The sequence below is a fragment of the Podarcis cretensis genome, assembly GCF_951804945.1.
Source record: "Podarcis cretensis genome assembly, chromosome: 6".
Lineage (NCBI taxonomy): Eukaryota > Metazoa > Chordata > Lepidosauria > Squamata > Lacertidae > Podarcis > Podarcis cretensis.
The window spans coordinates 4,967,767-4,983,467 of NC_137175.1; the positions used below are offsets into that span (position 1 = coordinate 4,967,767).

Genomic DNA, 15,701 nt, shown 5'->3' on the forward strand with positions numbered 1-15,701 from the left:
GGCTTAGTCATGCTGGCCACATGACCCGGAAGCTGTATGCTGGCTCCCTCGGCCAATAAAGCAAGATGAGTGTTGCAACCCCAGAGTCGGCCACGACTGGACCTAATGGTCAGGGGTCCCTTTACCTTTACCTTTTTACCTTCTTCCAGAAGGCAGAAGCTGAAAGAGATCATTTATAGGGTGCGCACTATCCTGCACTATCTCTGCAGTTTTCTTATGGCACCTGGAAGCATAGATTTGATCCAAGGTGGGAAGAGTGCAGCCAATTCTTCTCTCCGCAGTCTTTACAACCATGGACAGCATTGTTTTTCCCTGACCATGCAGCTCCCAAACCACACACACAGAACATAAGTTAATACACTCTCCACAGTACAATGGTAAAATGCCATCAACAGGTCCTTTGAGAGATTGTTTTTCCAAAGGATTCCCAGAAAATATAACCTCTGCTGTGTTTTCTTCATCAGGAAAAGGAAAACTCTGATCCTAAACCTCCTCTACCTTCCTTGAGGCTCTACTCATTCGTGAGGAAGACTTCAGGAGTAAATTCCAAGGAAAAGTCTGTACCCGCTGCCTTGCAGGAAGGACATCTTCAGGAGAAGAAAAGGCTAAGGAGTATATGCTCCACAAATCCAGAATGGAGTCTCTAAGATGATTGGATGGTATCTCATAGGCCTCCTTCCTGCAACTCCTGCACCTGAGTTGCTGTTGTTGTTGTTGTTTAGTTGTTTAGTCGTGTCTGACTTTGTGACCCCCTGGACCAGAGCACGCCAGGCACTCCTGTCTTCCACTGCCTCCCGCAGTTTGGTCAGACTCATGCTGGTAGCTTCGAGAACACTATTCAACCATCTCGTCCTCTGTCGTCCCCTTCTCCTTGTGCCCTCCATCTTTCCCAGCATCAGGGTCTTTTCCAGGGAGTCTTCTCTTCTCATGAGGTGGCCAAAGTCTTGGAGCCTCAGCTTCACGATCTGTCCTTCCAGTGAGCACTCAGGGCTGATTTCCTTCAGAATGGAGAGGTTTGATCTTCTTGCAGTCCATGGGACTCTCAAGAGTCTCCTCCAGCACCAGAATTCAAAAGCATCAGTTCTTCAGCGATCAGCCTTCTTTATGGTCCAGCTCTCACTTCCATACATCACTACTGGGAAAACCATGGCTTTAACTATACGGACCTTTGTCGGCAAGGTGATGTCTCTGCTTTTTAAGATGCTGTCTAGGTTTGTCATTGCTTTTCTCCCAAGAAGCAGGCGTCTTTTAATTTCGTGGCTGCTGTCACCATCTGCAGTGATCATGGAGCCCAAGAAAGTAAAATCTCTCACTGCCTCCATTTCTTCCCCTTCTATTTGCCAGGTGGTGATGGGACCAGCACCTGAGTTGCAGCCAAACATATTGCTCTGCTTTCCTTTGGACCACAACAGCGAGGCCAAGGCGGGGAGGGGAGGTCTTGTCGTCTGGGCAGCCCAAGATTTGCAGACACACTGCCCAGGCTTGCGTCCAGGGAGGTCACTTAGGTGCCGCTAACGCAGCAAAAACAACGCGGGAGGCAGCAGTTACGAGTTCCCGGTCTCTGAAGCCACAGCAGGTGCTGCGATTCTCCAGCAGTTTGACTTCGCTCCCGGAGACACACTCCATGGTCTCTCGTTGTATGCCAACAACCTTTACACATGTGTCCCTTCCAACTAAATAGTACTAAGATTCTAGGAACATACCATAAAAGCTTTGGTAAGCTTTTTGTCAGGTGGTTCAGACATTTTTTGTGGGGGAGGAGGTGCCCAAATAATGACAAGTTGAAAGTAAACAGGGAGAAAGTTTAATCAGATGTGATTACATTTATGGCATATATGCATAAAGCCATATACAGCTTGGGACCAGGATTCCTGAAAGATCATCTCACCCCTTCTCTTCTTCTTCTTGGGCAATCACTCGTAGCTGAGTAAGATTGTCTTCCATAAACACGGTTTTAGCAGTGAATCCGTAAGTGACTGTGGAGGCCAATTCTGGACCCACACGTCCTTCCACAGTGGGGACATAGGTTTCTGGGCAGGAGCTGATCACGGTGTGGATTTGCCAAGCATGCCTTCCTCTTAGCACGTTTCTCCCTTGCGTCCTGAGTTTCCCAATTGTTGGTGTTTATACGTACTACATTTTTAAAATTTGCCTTGAGACAGTCTTTAAACCTCTTAATGTTTAGCACTTACTGTCCCCTAACCCTGCGGAAAGCCATCTAATTAGACTTTAATTTGATTTTGACATGTTTTTAGGAGGTAATTTAATTATTGTTTGATTTTATACCAATGTTATGTATCTGATGTTAGCCTCCCTGAGCCCGACTTTGGCCGGGGAAGGCGGGATATAAATAAAATATGATGATGATGATTTTGTTGACCACCAGCATTACGCTTTCCATTTTTAAGTTTGGAATAGAGTAGTTGCTTTGGAAGACAATCATCAGGCATCCACACAACATGACCAGTCCAATGAAGTTGATGTTGAAGAATCATTGCTTCAACACGGGTGATCTTTGCTTCTTCCAGTACAGTGGTACCTCTAGTTGCAGACATGATCCGTTCCAGGGTGCCGTTTGCACCCCGAAAAGTCCGCAACTAGAGCGGCACTTCTGCGCATGTGCAAAGCGTGCAGAACACTTCTGTGTGTGCGTGCGCAGTGAAACCCGGAAGTATACAGTGAAACCCGAAAAGCTGCAACGTGAAGCAAACACAACAAGAGGTATGACTGTACAGTGGCATTAGTTCGCCTGTCTTCCCAAGTGATGTGTAAAAAATTTCGGATACACCATTGATGGAATCTTTCAAGGAATTAGAATCATAGAATCATAGAGTTGGAAGAGACCACAAGGGCCATCGAGTCCAACCCCCTGCCAAGCAGGAAACACCATCAGAGCACTCCTGACATATGGTTGTCAAGCCTCTGCTTAAAGACCTCCAAAGAAGGAGACTCCACCACACTCCTTGGCAGCAAATTCCACTGTCAAACAGCTCTTACTGTCAGGAAGTTTTTCCTAATGTTTAGGTGGAATCTTCTTTCTTGTAGTTTGGAACCATTGCTCCGTGTCCGCTTCTCTGGAGCAGCAGAAAACAACCTTTCTCCCTCCTCTATGTGACATCCTTTTATATATTTGAACATGGCTATCATATCACCCCTTAACCTCCTCTTCTCCAGGCTAAACATGCCCAGCTCCCTTAGCCGTTCCTCATAAGGCATCACTTCCAGGCCTTTGACCATTTTGGTTGCCCTCCTCTGGACACATTCCAGTTTGTCAGTGTCCTTCTTGAACTGTGGTGCCCAGAACTGGACACAGTACTCCAGGTGAGGTCTGACCAGAGCAGAATACAGTGGCACTATTACTTCCCTTGACCTAGATGCTATACTCCTATTGATGCAGCCCAGAATTGCATTGGCTTTTTTAGCTGCCGCGTCACACTGTTGGCTCATGTCAAGTTTGTGGTCAACCAAGACTCCTAGATCCTTTTCACATGTACTGCTCTCAAGCCAGGTGTCACCCATCTTGTATTTGTGCCTCTCATTTTTTTTGCCCAAGTGCAATACTTTACATTTCTCCCTGTTAAAATTCATCTTGTTTGTTTTGGCCCAGTTCTCTAATCTGTCAAGGTCGTTTTGAAGTGTGATCCTGTCCTCTGGGGTGTTAGCCACCCCTCCCAGTTTGGTGTCATCTGCAAATTTGATCAGGATGCCCTTGAGTCCATCGTCCAAGTCGTTGATAAAGATGTTGAATAAGACTGGGCCCAAGACAGAACCCTGTGGCACCCCACTAGTCATGTTTCACAAGCATATAGTAAGGTTGGTAGTACAATAGCTTTGTAAACAAGCATTCTGGTTTCCCTGCGAATGTCCTGGTCCTCAAACACCCTGCACTTTATATTCCCAATTTATAACTGTGCTCTGCAAGTGAGGGAATCCTGCGGATACCATCTTATACCAGGAGGTCTGTATCATGCAGTATAGGAATCATAGAATTGTAGAGTTGGAAAGGACCCCAAGGGTCATCTAGTCGAACCCTCTGAAATGCAGGAGTCACAGCTACTAATCAAGGGGAGCGAACTCTGTTGTCTTTGCTCTGCCTACTGAATATCTTCCTCTTCCAAAACGCCTTTCCACTTCTCTCTCAGTCTACATCTGTACTGGACTTATTTTTAAGATATTCTGAATATGTTTTCATCACTTTTTGTTTGCTGCCCTGGGCTCCTCTGGGAGGAAGGATGGAAAATAATAATAATAATAATAATAATAATAATAATAATGCTCTTGGAGCACCTAGGAAAAACACTTTTGAGTTTTTTGGTGACTAATTAGCAGGAACACCCAGACTAATGGGTAGTTAGGGAACAGACAAAAGAGGATTAACATTCCTTAGGTCATTAAGGAATCAGAGAGTTTTTCTTAATGGCCTGAGCAAATTCTCCTGCCTTTGGAATGTGAGATGGACCACAACGCATTGCAAGTTTCCAGCTAAATGGGTAAAATAACAACAACAACAACAACAACAACAACAACAACAAATTATTTATACCCCGCCCTTCCCGGTTCAAAAACTGGGCTCAGGGCGGCTAACAACAAATTTAAAACACTTTAAAACACTTAATTATAAAAGTGACACACCTTACAGTGCAGTGCAGGAGTCTCCCTGTGGTGGATCTGATAATGATAATAATGATAATAATGATAATTATGATGATAATAATAATAATAATACTCTCCCACCTCTGAACAGTTGCTCGTTAGTGTCCCCCAGCTTTTCTAAATGGGAAAGTTTTTAGCAGGCGCCGGGAAAGGTGTAGTGAAGGCGCCTGCTGTATCTCAAGAGGCAGGGAGTTCCAAAGTTCAGACGCTGACAAACCAGGATAATAATAATAATAATGATAATAATGATGATAATACATGATGATAATACATGATGATGATAATAATAATAATAATAATAATAATAATAATAATAATAATAATACTCTCCCACCTCTGCACAGTTGCTAATCAGAGTCCCTCAGCTCGGTCCCCAATCCTGCCTTTCAGAGAACTACACCTCCCAGAAGGCAACGCCCGGAAAGCGTCCTGCGCATGCGTCCCCGGCAGGCAGCGCACAGAGAAGCCTCCCGAGTTCTAGAGGGTCCCGAGCGCGCGGCGCGGCAGCGACTTCCGCTTCCGGCCAGCCTCGCTCTGGGCCCTGCGGCTGGCGGCCGAGCCTTGTGCCTCCGCCATATTGTCTGTGTGAGGCCGGCGAGGGAGGCGCGGTGGTGGCTGCTGCCGCCTCCTCCTCAGGTGGGTGGCCGTAGCGGCGCGGGGCGCCTTCCCCGGCCCGAATGGACCCGGTGGGGGGAGGGGAAAGGGCCCAGAGGCGGGAGACGGGGGAGGGCGGGGCTTCCTCGACTCCCCCTCCCCCCCCATTTGGAGCCTCGAGGGAGGGGAGGGGGCGGCGCAGTGGGGGGGGCATATATATAAAATGAGAAAATGAGGGGTCTCTGCCTCTAGAAGTGCGGATTTTGCTTCTTCGCCCCCCCCCTCCCCATGAGGCAGCTGCATAGTATGGCAGCCTATGGGGGGGGGGGAAGGGGAGGCTCCCCATCCTGGGTGAGGCTGCCAGTGGATACGCCCCTGGGCGTGAAGGGAGCAGGCCCCGCCTACCGACACCCCCCCCCGTGCATCAGTTGACCACTGGGACGTTTCCTTTTGTTGGGGGGGGGAGGGGAAAGAAAGATCCCCCCCACCCATCCCCAATTATGTGAGTCTGGGAACGAAGCAGGACAGTCCTTTGAAAGGTGCCCCCCACCCAGTGTGGCCCTTCTTGCACTCTAGCAAAAAAAAAAAAAGGTTATCTTCCCTCGCCCCCCCCCAATGTGTGTTCTGGCATATTCTTTTGCATATGATGGAGGAAGGAGGGGTCCTGCTGAGGGTCTGCAGTGATTCTTTTGGGGGCAGAACGGAGAGGGTGTCTCCCTCAAGGGGGGGCAGGAAGGGTAAATCATGGTGGATTTATGTGTGTGAAAGGTTGCTTTTACCAAGGATCTTTTGCCCCTTTCCCAGGCTGCATAGGGGAGCTCTTTCTGTGCCAGATGCTGAAGGGTACCTCTAAATCTCTTTATTTGGGAGGTCCGCAAGTGCTTGAGCCTGAGCATATTTCAGGAGGGGCTTTTGGGCTTGTGGTTCTGGGAGCTTGTTGGACGGTTGAGGATAGCCTAGGGTGGGGTCATTAATGCATGCTAATCTGCATTTCAAAAACAGAAACAAAGGTATTATCATTTCCCAGGATTGTTTTCTCTTTGAGTAATTGTGGTTAGGAGAGTTTAAAAATCTAGGGTAAATATGTGAAAATTGCTGGTTCCTTTGCCCTATCATTATGGGGGATATAAGAATTACCTGGTTGGATCAGACCAAGGTCTGTCTAATTTAGCATCCTGTTTCCAACAGAGGACAGCTGGAAGCCTCTAGGCACTACTGAGTAGAGTCATCCCCAGGGAACTTGTAGAGTCCTTACTGAAGTGCTCTTCTCCCAGCTAATTCCCAAGACAAGCCTCTCTGTCTTCTTGGGACGAAGGTGGGATGGGAGGTTCTGATTGCCTTGTTCCAGCTAAATGTAGGAACATTTTCTGCACAGTTGAAGAGTGCTCTCCCCAATTACTGTGGTGCTGATACTGTGGGGATTTCTCCCCATCCTGCAACCATCTGTATACAAAGATCAGACTAGATAGGATAGGACAGATATGTGTACCTGAAAACAGTAAAGTGTGATATATTAAAATTTACTCTTGATCCTACAAATTTGATTTCTTGCTATCTGGGCTTCTGAAGTGCTTTCTGCCCTTGCTTTTTGTTTTATTTTAACAATTTGTTGTCTCTTCTTTTCATGGATCATGCCCAAGAAAGCTGTTCCTTCCTTGGTATGTGCAGTTGGTGTAAAGGGATGTCTTTTTCCACAGTGATAGACAAAAGGTATTAACTCCACACTAGGAAGTCGAGAAGCTGTATGTAAGTTAATGAGGTTAGAAATAAGAGAATGTGAGGAACCAAAGAAACATTTCCAGTGAAAGTTTCAGAGCGTCTCACAGTGTTCTAAATTCCAGTCCTCATAGCAGTTGGGGGGGATGAATAAAAAATATTAGATGCAGGCATAAAATGTTAGGACTGATATTTTCCCTATTGTTGGGTATGAATATATTGAGCAAGTGCCCATTTTAGTTCTGTTCATCTTCAGCTGAATTGGTTTCCTCCTTATCCCCATGAGAATGTAATATTACTAGGTAAGAAACACTCTTTCCCCATTACCTGACAAGTTGCATCATCTCAGTTTGGCTATATATTGGAAGACTTTCATTTATTCTTGTAGGAATAGCGGGTTGGGAAGTGAGGGATAGCTTGAGAATTTTGCATGCTGCATACTGGAGCTTTTAAATCTTGGGTCTTTAGGGAGGACTTCTCCTTTCTTTACCACTAGAATGGGGAGAGATTCCTTCCCAGATTTTATTGTCAGCCCTTGCAGGAGTATGATCCCACTACCAAGTGTACATCTGCCCTGGCTAAGTGGGCATGAGGGATGCTTCCCCAACCAGCAGCATATGCAAATGTCTGCTTGTAATTTGGTGACGGTGGTCAGGAAACCCCTGGTTCCAATATGCTGTGGTAGCTGAAGGCTGATCTCTTATCTTCTACTGTGTTTCCCCTTGTGAGAGGTTGATCTCTGTTGTTGGCTTATTAGAGCTACAGGATTCTCTGCACGTGCTTACCTGGTAGTTGAGTAGCATTGAACTCAGTGAAACTTACTGATCACTAGACATGTATAGGATTACACTGCTAATTGTTAATCAACTGACAATTTCGCTGGTTCATTGCGGAGACACACTTTTAACTGATACAGTGGTGCCTCGCAAGACGAAATTAATCCGTTCCGTGAGGCTCTTCGTATAGCGGTTTTTTCGTCTTGCGAAGCAAGCCCATTGACAGCTTAGCGGATATTAGCGCTATTAGCGGGTTAGCAGCTTTTAGCGGATCAGCTGATAAGCGGCTTAGCGGCTTAGGAAAAGGGGGGAAAACCCCGCAGGAACTTGCAAGACATTTCGTCTTGCGAAGCAAGCCCATAGGGAAATTCGTTTTGCGAAGTGCCTCCAAAACGGAAAACCCTTTCGTCTAGCGGGTTTTCCGTCTTGCGAGGCGTTCGTCTTGCGGGGCACCCCTGTAAAGGCAAATTTTAATTTGGGGTTGAGGGGCATCCCTGTTAGTGTAAGTCTTTAGGCTAGTTCAAGTTTGTGTTGCTGTATGTCAAGAAAAATAAAGATGGCCTTGTTATTAATGAATGGTATTTCATGAGGCTTCCTATATTAAGGATTTAGTGACATACAGACTTGTTTGAAATTATAAGCAATACAATGACAGGCTCATCCCCAATACTTCGGCTGGATCTCCATCCTGAAGCTGGTGGCTACTATTTATTTATTAAAACTGTATACTGCCGAGGTGGGAAAGGCAGGGTATCAATAAATTCATAATTTAACAAAATGTATACTGCCTTTTATCCAAAGTCACAGGGCAGTTCACAACATAAAAGTACAAAGAGAACACAAAATACATCATAAAAAACAAACCGATAATCTCCCTCCCACAAACACATTTAAAAGGCCATAGAATGTTAATCAGGCAAAGGCCTGGTTGTAGAGAAACATTTTTGCCCGATGCCTAAAGATCTATGATAATGGTGCCAGGTGAGCCTCCCTGGAGAGACTGTCCCACAAACAGGGAACCATCACAGAGAAGACCTTGCATAGAATCGTTGGAAGGTACCATGAGGCTCATCTAGTTCAACCCCCTGGAATGCAGGGGTTTTTTGCCCAGTGTGGGACTCGAACACACAACCCTGAGATGTAGATCCTTTGAAAACATCTCCATGTAAGTCTTCAGCACCCTAGCTATGATCAGGAGAAGCAGAATAAATTATGCAAAATAAGTTAATTCAAATGCACTTGCTTCACAGAATTTGGACAACAGAACACTGACTGCAAATCACAAAGCAGTGAGATCTGCAGGTGATACAGTCAGGGGTTCCTCATCTCTTTTTTACCATTTTGATAAGAATGTATCTTTTGGCCTGTGCAACCACGCAAGAAAAAGCTGATTGCCCAAGGGAAAGTATCCTAAGCTGTTTGTACAGTAGAGGTTTATGCCCCGAGGAACACTTCCTTTATTGCTGCTGATGGAAGCTAGCTTTCAAATTCTTGATTAGAATCATTAGTCGCCGCCAGAATGGAGTTTCACAAAACAATCTCAGCTTTTAAAATCCTCCTGTGCAGACCAAATCAAGCTTGAGCTCCACATAAAGCTTGCAGTGCGTTACACCCTGTGTGTAATGTAATGGATGACCTGCTAATAAACATGGGAAGCTTTCGTGTTGACCCTGCTCTCAAGCAGTGTTCGGGTGAACATTTCTGTGGCCATTGGGCTGTCGTAGAAGTACACAGAATACAGTGGTGCCCCGCAAGACGAATGCCTCGCAAGACGGAAAACTCGCTAGACGAAAGAGTTTGCCATTTTGGAGGTGCTTCGCAAAATGAATTTCCTATGGGCTTGCTTCGCAAGACAAAAATGTCTTGCGAGTTCCTGCAGGTTTTTTCCCCTCCCCCCCCCCTTTTTCTAAGCCGATAAGCCGCTAATCCGATAAGCCGTCAATGGGCTTGCTTCGCAAGACGAAAAAAACTGCTAGACGAAGAGAATCGCGGAATGGATTCTTTTCGTCTTGCGAGGCACCACTGTATAGCCAGCAGGGCTTGGAAATATTGCCAGCTCCATATTTTTGCTCCACCCACTTTTCTCAAAAGCCCCACCCTCCAATCCTGGCCAGACTTGGGAGATTTTTTTGTCATTCAGTGCTTGGATCGATGTGTGATACCATGGCATGCACACTGGCTAGAGCTTGTTATCAAAATGTGGGCGTGCCTTTCTTAAATTATTCCAAATGAGAATTGCTCCTTTTGATGAGATGTGGTGCAGATATAGCCCGGCTGACGCTTTGAAATTCAATATGCTTGCGTACCTACCCGATGGAAGAGTGACCTTGCATAAGGGTCTGCCTTTGCTCCCCATCTTTAACATAGTTACACCCTTTTCTTCAGCTTAAATGCTGAGGTGTCCTTCCAGAAACACAAATTCATTCTTCCCCACAGAGAGGACCCAGGTGTTTTTCCTTTCTTTTTTTATTATGCTTCCCTTCAGAATAATTTTTTCCGGCTTACAAAAACAGAATAAATAAATAAATAAATAAATAAATATGGTAACTAAATGCAAGAATAAAAACTCCAGGCAAGCGTTAAAAGGCCTATTGCGAAAGTTAACCTTTTTGAGTTAGTCACCTGGAAAGAATGGCTAGTCATCCATTACTGGCGAGTAGCTAACTGCAAGGTTACTTGGGTCCATGTGATCTCTGCTCTCAAACTCCAATCTTGCACTTTACGAGTCTGATTTATGTTGCTCAATAAATCATGCAGATTATCTTTGTGCTCACTTAGCTGTGCTTTCTGTCAATATTTAGCATTTCAGCATTGAGGCAGTGGTGGTATGGCAATAGAGGATTGAGGTGGTTGAATGTTGGAAGGCTCTAGAGAGAGAAGGTTAGGACTGGGGATGGGTGTTGCGGATGGGGTGGAGACGGAAGGATGCTGGAAAGGTTCATGGAGGTTCTGCAGCTTGCTAAAGCCCAGGTTAGTCAAACCCTGACTGGAACCATTGCCCGTCCTTTCTGAGCTCTGTATTTTCTTCATATGCTGAGATTTGCAAACTCAAATCTGCTGCAAAACCAAAGATTCCTTGCGAAAAGCACACATTAGACTTTGAGACTGGCGGCTGTTTGTCTCATTTCTGTTTTGCTCTGTTTGTGTGATGCTAGTTCTTGCATTTAATTGCAGAAGTGGCATGCTGGGCTCTCAGCAAGTGTGTTTAAATTATTTGCCACTGTGGATCATAAAGTGTGAAAAATAGGGCGAGTGAGAAAATGCCCCATTGAGATGAGTCAGGACAGTTTGCATTCCTCTTAGAGATACAGTTCACACTCTCTGGGGAGGTGGGTACATGACACCACATCGTCTTTGCATCTGCTTATGGTACAAATTCAGAAGTCCATTCTTGAAGCTATTATGGTAAGCGATGCACTTTCTAAATAAAAATTGTGGGCTGAGGTTTTTTATTTTTAGTTGGGGTTCTCGCCTCTTCCATCCCAAAGGCAGATAGCTGTACAGACAAATGCCAAATTGGATATTTTAATATTTGAATGCTGTTGTTGGAACTTGGTGTGGAAGGAAGGTGATCTTAAGAGAGGTTTCTTTTAAGGTACAGTGGTGCCCTGCAAGACGAACGCCTCGCAAGACGGAAAACCCGCTAGACGAAAGGGTTTTCCGTTTTGGAGGCGTTTCGCAAAACGAATTTCCCTATGGGCTTGCTTCGCAAGACGAAAATGTCTTGCGAGTTTCTGCAGGGTTTTTTCCCTTCCCCCCCTTTTCCTAAGCCCTAAGCCGCTTATCAGCTGATCTGCTGATAAGCCGCTCATCAGCTGATCCGCTAAAAGCCGCTAAACTGCTAATAGCGCTAATCCACTAAGCTGTCAATGGGCTTGCTTCACAAGACGAAAAAACCACTATACGAAGAGCCTCACGGAATGGATTAATTTCGTCTTGCGAGGCACCACTGTAATCCTAATTTTCTGAGCTTCCACTAGTGGGTCAGGACGAATGAGTGGACCACATGAGCAATGCTTACCGCCATTCATAAAATAACTTTTGTAAGAGAAGGGGGGCGGGGGGGAGAGACATCAAAAGATGCAGCAAAATGACCTTTGCACATTTTACTCCGACTTTCTTCAACTATGAACACTGTTAATAGTTACAAAAAAGAGAGAAACTCATGAGTTATGACTTCTCAGCTTTGCCTGTTGATTTGCAGGTAACAAAACACTCTCTCTGTAGAATTGTTAAGTGGTTTTGGGACCACTTCCTTGCTTTTCATCTGGTCATGTTAGGTTTTAAGAATGAGGTTATATATGGTAAGTTAGGAAGTGAGTCCTATTTTGTTGTATGTGGGGGTTAAGACTGTGTTCTGATTCTGAAAGACATGAGCACTGGATTGAGTTGGTATCTTGCCCTTTGATGCTTAGGAAATACAGTGGTTCTCAACCATAGTGGCAGCTGGAAAAGATAGCCTTATCGGCTGGGTGGGGGAAGGCTGTATGCCTGAGCTCCCTTCTGCTGGCTGGGCAACTGGGAGACAGAACCATGCTTGATTTCTGCTGGGATCCAAGGCTATGGCTATGGGAGAAGCAGTACGTTCTTGGATGTTCATGCTGCGAGCTCAAGTTGTGTGTGTGTATATATATGTAAATAAAGCATCTATCACGGGGGTCAGCAAACTTTTTCAGCAGGGGGCCGGTCCACTCTCAGACCTTGTTGGGGGGGCCAGACTATATTTTTTTGGAGGGGAATGAATGAATTCCTATGCCCCACAAATAACCCAGAGATGCATTTTAAATAGAAGGACACATTCTACTCATGTAAAAACACACTGATTCCCGGGCCGTCCGCTGGCCGGATTTAGAACGCTGAGGTCCAGCACCGAGGGCCTTCTGGCCCTCAATGTGAGAAGCCAAGTTAAAGGGAACCAGGCAGAGGGCCTTCTTGGTAATGGCACCCGCCCTGTGGAACATCCTCCCACCAGAAGTCAAAGAAAAGAACTACCAGACTTTTAGAAGACATCTGAAGGCAGCCCTCTTTAGGGAAGTTTTTAATGTTTAACAGACCACTGTATTTTAATACTTTGTTGGAAGCCACCCAGAGTGGCTGGGGAAGCCCAGCTAGATGGGCAGGGTATAAATAATATATTATTATTATTATTATTATTATTATTATTATTATTAAAGGCGATTGGGCTGGATCTGGCCCCCGGGCCTTCATTTGCCTACCCATGATCTATCATAAAGACACCACAGTCTCTGCTGTCCCTCATTCTGAGGAAATCATTTCCTGGGTAAGCACATGGAACCTTCTGGAATCTCACTTGGAGATTGGGGTGGCTCACAACCTGTGGTCTGAGGGGCACATGCCTGGAAATGTGGTTGACGTTCCTAAAAATGTGATCCGGCTTGCATGAAATAGTAAGTAATACCCAAGTATGACTGTTTAGTTATAGTCGAAAGCAGAAGCATTTTTGGCATTTGGAGTCTTGTCAAGAAAGTACAGAGCACATTTCTCTTAGTAGTAGCTAAGATTTGTACATTAAAAGTAGGGAAATTGGCAGCTGTCCCAGATATTATTCTGTGGTTGGAAAAAAAGAAAGTATGCGACCTTGGAGCAATCGAGAAATTAAGCATTAGTCAGATAATGAGACAGAAGATTGCATTTGGACAAATGCATTGCAGTGGTTGCACAGTTTTGTCTTCAGGAAACATTGTAAGCATGAACATGGGTTTGTAAAAATAGCCTCAGAGTGTGAGATGTTTGTGTTGGTATTTGAATTTTCAATAATTGGGATATTTTGAGTATTTCAGATTTGTTTAGGAGGTTGTGATCTATCTATATATTTGTGTTGCATATCATATTTGACTTTTCCACGTTGTTCTGCATTTTGTAAGTTACCAGTGTGTGTGTGTGTGTGTGTGTGTGTGTGTCCGTTCCCCCCCCCTTTCAGTGTGCAGTTGTGCATGGGAGGTGTGGCCTTCTCCCTGTACTCAAAGCTCTTTCAAGCTTGGAACACCTGTGGGACCCAGGCATGCCTTTGCTTTCCCTTCAGGTCTGAACTGTTGTGGTTTAGTTGTGTGTCCAATGAGTGCACACTGCACCTGGCAGAGGCAGAGCAACTGTCTGCCTTCCCTCTCCAGCTCTAAGCTACTAGGGGAGGAGTGAGGGCTTATTGTCTCCCCCCTCTTCATAACTCGAAGCTTGGAAACAGAAAGACGAGCATATATCTCTCTCCCCCCGCCATATCCCATCCCATGCTGTGTTTGAGACATAGCACCCTGCCCCTTGGGAAAAGGATGCTCTGATGCCAAAACCTGTTGAGCTGTGATCCTCAGGGTTCGCGCGACTCCCTTCTACATCACTGCTTTGTACTTGGTTTGAGACCTGGTTGTCTTGAAGGATCACCCAGCCCAACAAAAATTTGCTTGTAGGTTTGAGATGGTCTTTCCAGGCCCTTCTCCTGACGCCTTGCTGTTTAAAGGCCAGGGCTGTTTATCCCTCCAGGCTTTTAATGCTCCATAGTCAGTTCTGCTGCTTTAAGGTCTTATTAATGATTTTGCTGCCGTTTTTCACAATGCTCTCTCTTGTTCACCTAGGTTTTGTTTGTGAGCCATCCTGAAAATGCCTTAAATTATAAGGTAGGGGAAATTGTTCTTTAAAAAATGAACTTTAGAGTACGGTAGTATTTAGGAACTAGAACTTCTGTGAATCACCTTTACAATGAGCCATTCAAGAGTTTGACAGACCAGTTGATCCAGCTTAAGTTGTGGGTGGGCTAGTTAGAAGCAGATACGTTTTTCAGAGGAATGGGAAGCAGGATTCCAATGCCAGCCAAGGCAATGGATCAGGCTGTTTCTCAACTGATGGAAAGGGAGAAGTTTTTCCCCCTTCTCGTATAATACTTTGATCTCTGGGCCGTCCAGTGAAGCTGAATGTTGGACAGATAAAATAAAAGACAGATAAAGTAGCGCATAAACTGTGGAATTAGCATCCACAAAAAGTAGCAGTGGCCACCAACCAGTGTTAGAAACCGATATATAAACTGGGCACCAAATGGCTCCTTTAACCAGGGTTACAGTCGCCAAAAAGGAATGCCTAGTTGCCATTTTGGGGCCAGACAGCTTTAGAGTCATATTTTTCAATATTATTTTTTGGTTCCTGAGATTCATTCTGATGGTGCAGATAAAATACTGTATTTACTCGAGTCTAATGCACCATCAAATTTAATGAGCACCTCAATTTTCAGAACCTTGAAACCAAAAAAAGTATTTGCTGGCGAATGTCAATGTGCCATTGATTCTAATGCACACCTTAATTTTCGCAACGTAATTTGGCCAAAAAAGGTGCACATTAGATTTGAGTAAATATGGTATAACAGAATTCTACAGGATGTGTTGATAGGGTGTGAAAACAGTCGAGATCCAAGGACCCCCAAGCATGTACCTCCAGGTGGTAGAGATGTTAGGTGCCATCCTGTAACCCAGGCATCTTCACTTGATCACAAGTGGCCAATAGCCAGGTGCAAAATGCGCCCGCTGATATCCTCCCCTTAGCTGAGTCGTGCCTTTTATTATCCATAAAACTTACACAATGCAGTCCACTCATTTCTAGTTCCTGCCAGTGTACCTTGGCGCTTGCCTCTCCAGGCCAGACTCAAGAATCAATTCATCGGGCCAGTTTGGAGAGAAAAGCCTGCTTAACTGTGCTGCAGGAAGCTTTCCTCAAGTCAGGGCAAAGCCTTGTGTTTAAGCGTTAGTCTCACAGCCACGGGCAACAAGAAATTGCATGCATGTTGAGTGAAGGAGAAGGAGGGATCAAGTACTCTGTCCCTCCCCTTAGAAGCACGTGAACTATGAGAGGAGAGAAACTCCCTTGTTTGCAACCGTGTAGGAACTCTGAAGGTTGTTGCAGGAGAATCAGAGCTCTCTGTTTTTGCCTCTGCCAGCCCCCAGCAGGCTAGCACAGATGCTG

The 15,701-nt window shown here is 45.3% G+C and overlaps 1 protein-coding gene across 2 annotated transcripts in view; it reads left to right on the top strand.

The window, feature by feature from the left end:
* Nucleotides 1-5,160: 5,160 nt before the first annotated feature.
* CSNK2A1 (casein kinase 2 alpha 1) overlaps nt 5,161-15,701 on the top strand; it is a 48,718-nt gene continuing 38,177 nt past the window's right edge. Inside the window, exons 1-2 of one of the 2 annotated variants that reach the window (XM_079979735.1) lie at nt 5,168-5,289; nt 14,327-14,368. The gene's annotated coding sequence lies outside the window, so the exon portion shown is untranslated. Of the gene's footprint in view, nt 5,290-14,326; nt 14,369-15,701 lie in introns of both variants that reach the window. The other variant, XM_079979734.1, reaches the window with a different exon arrangement.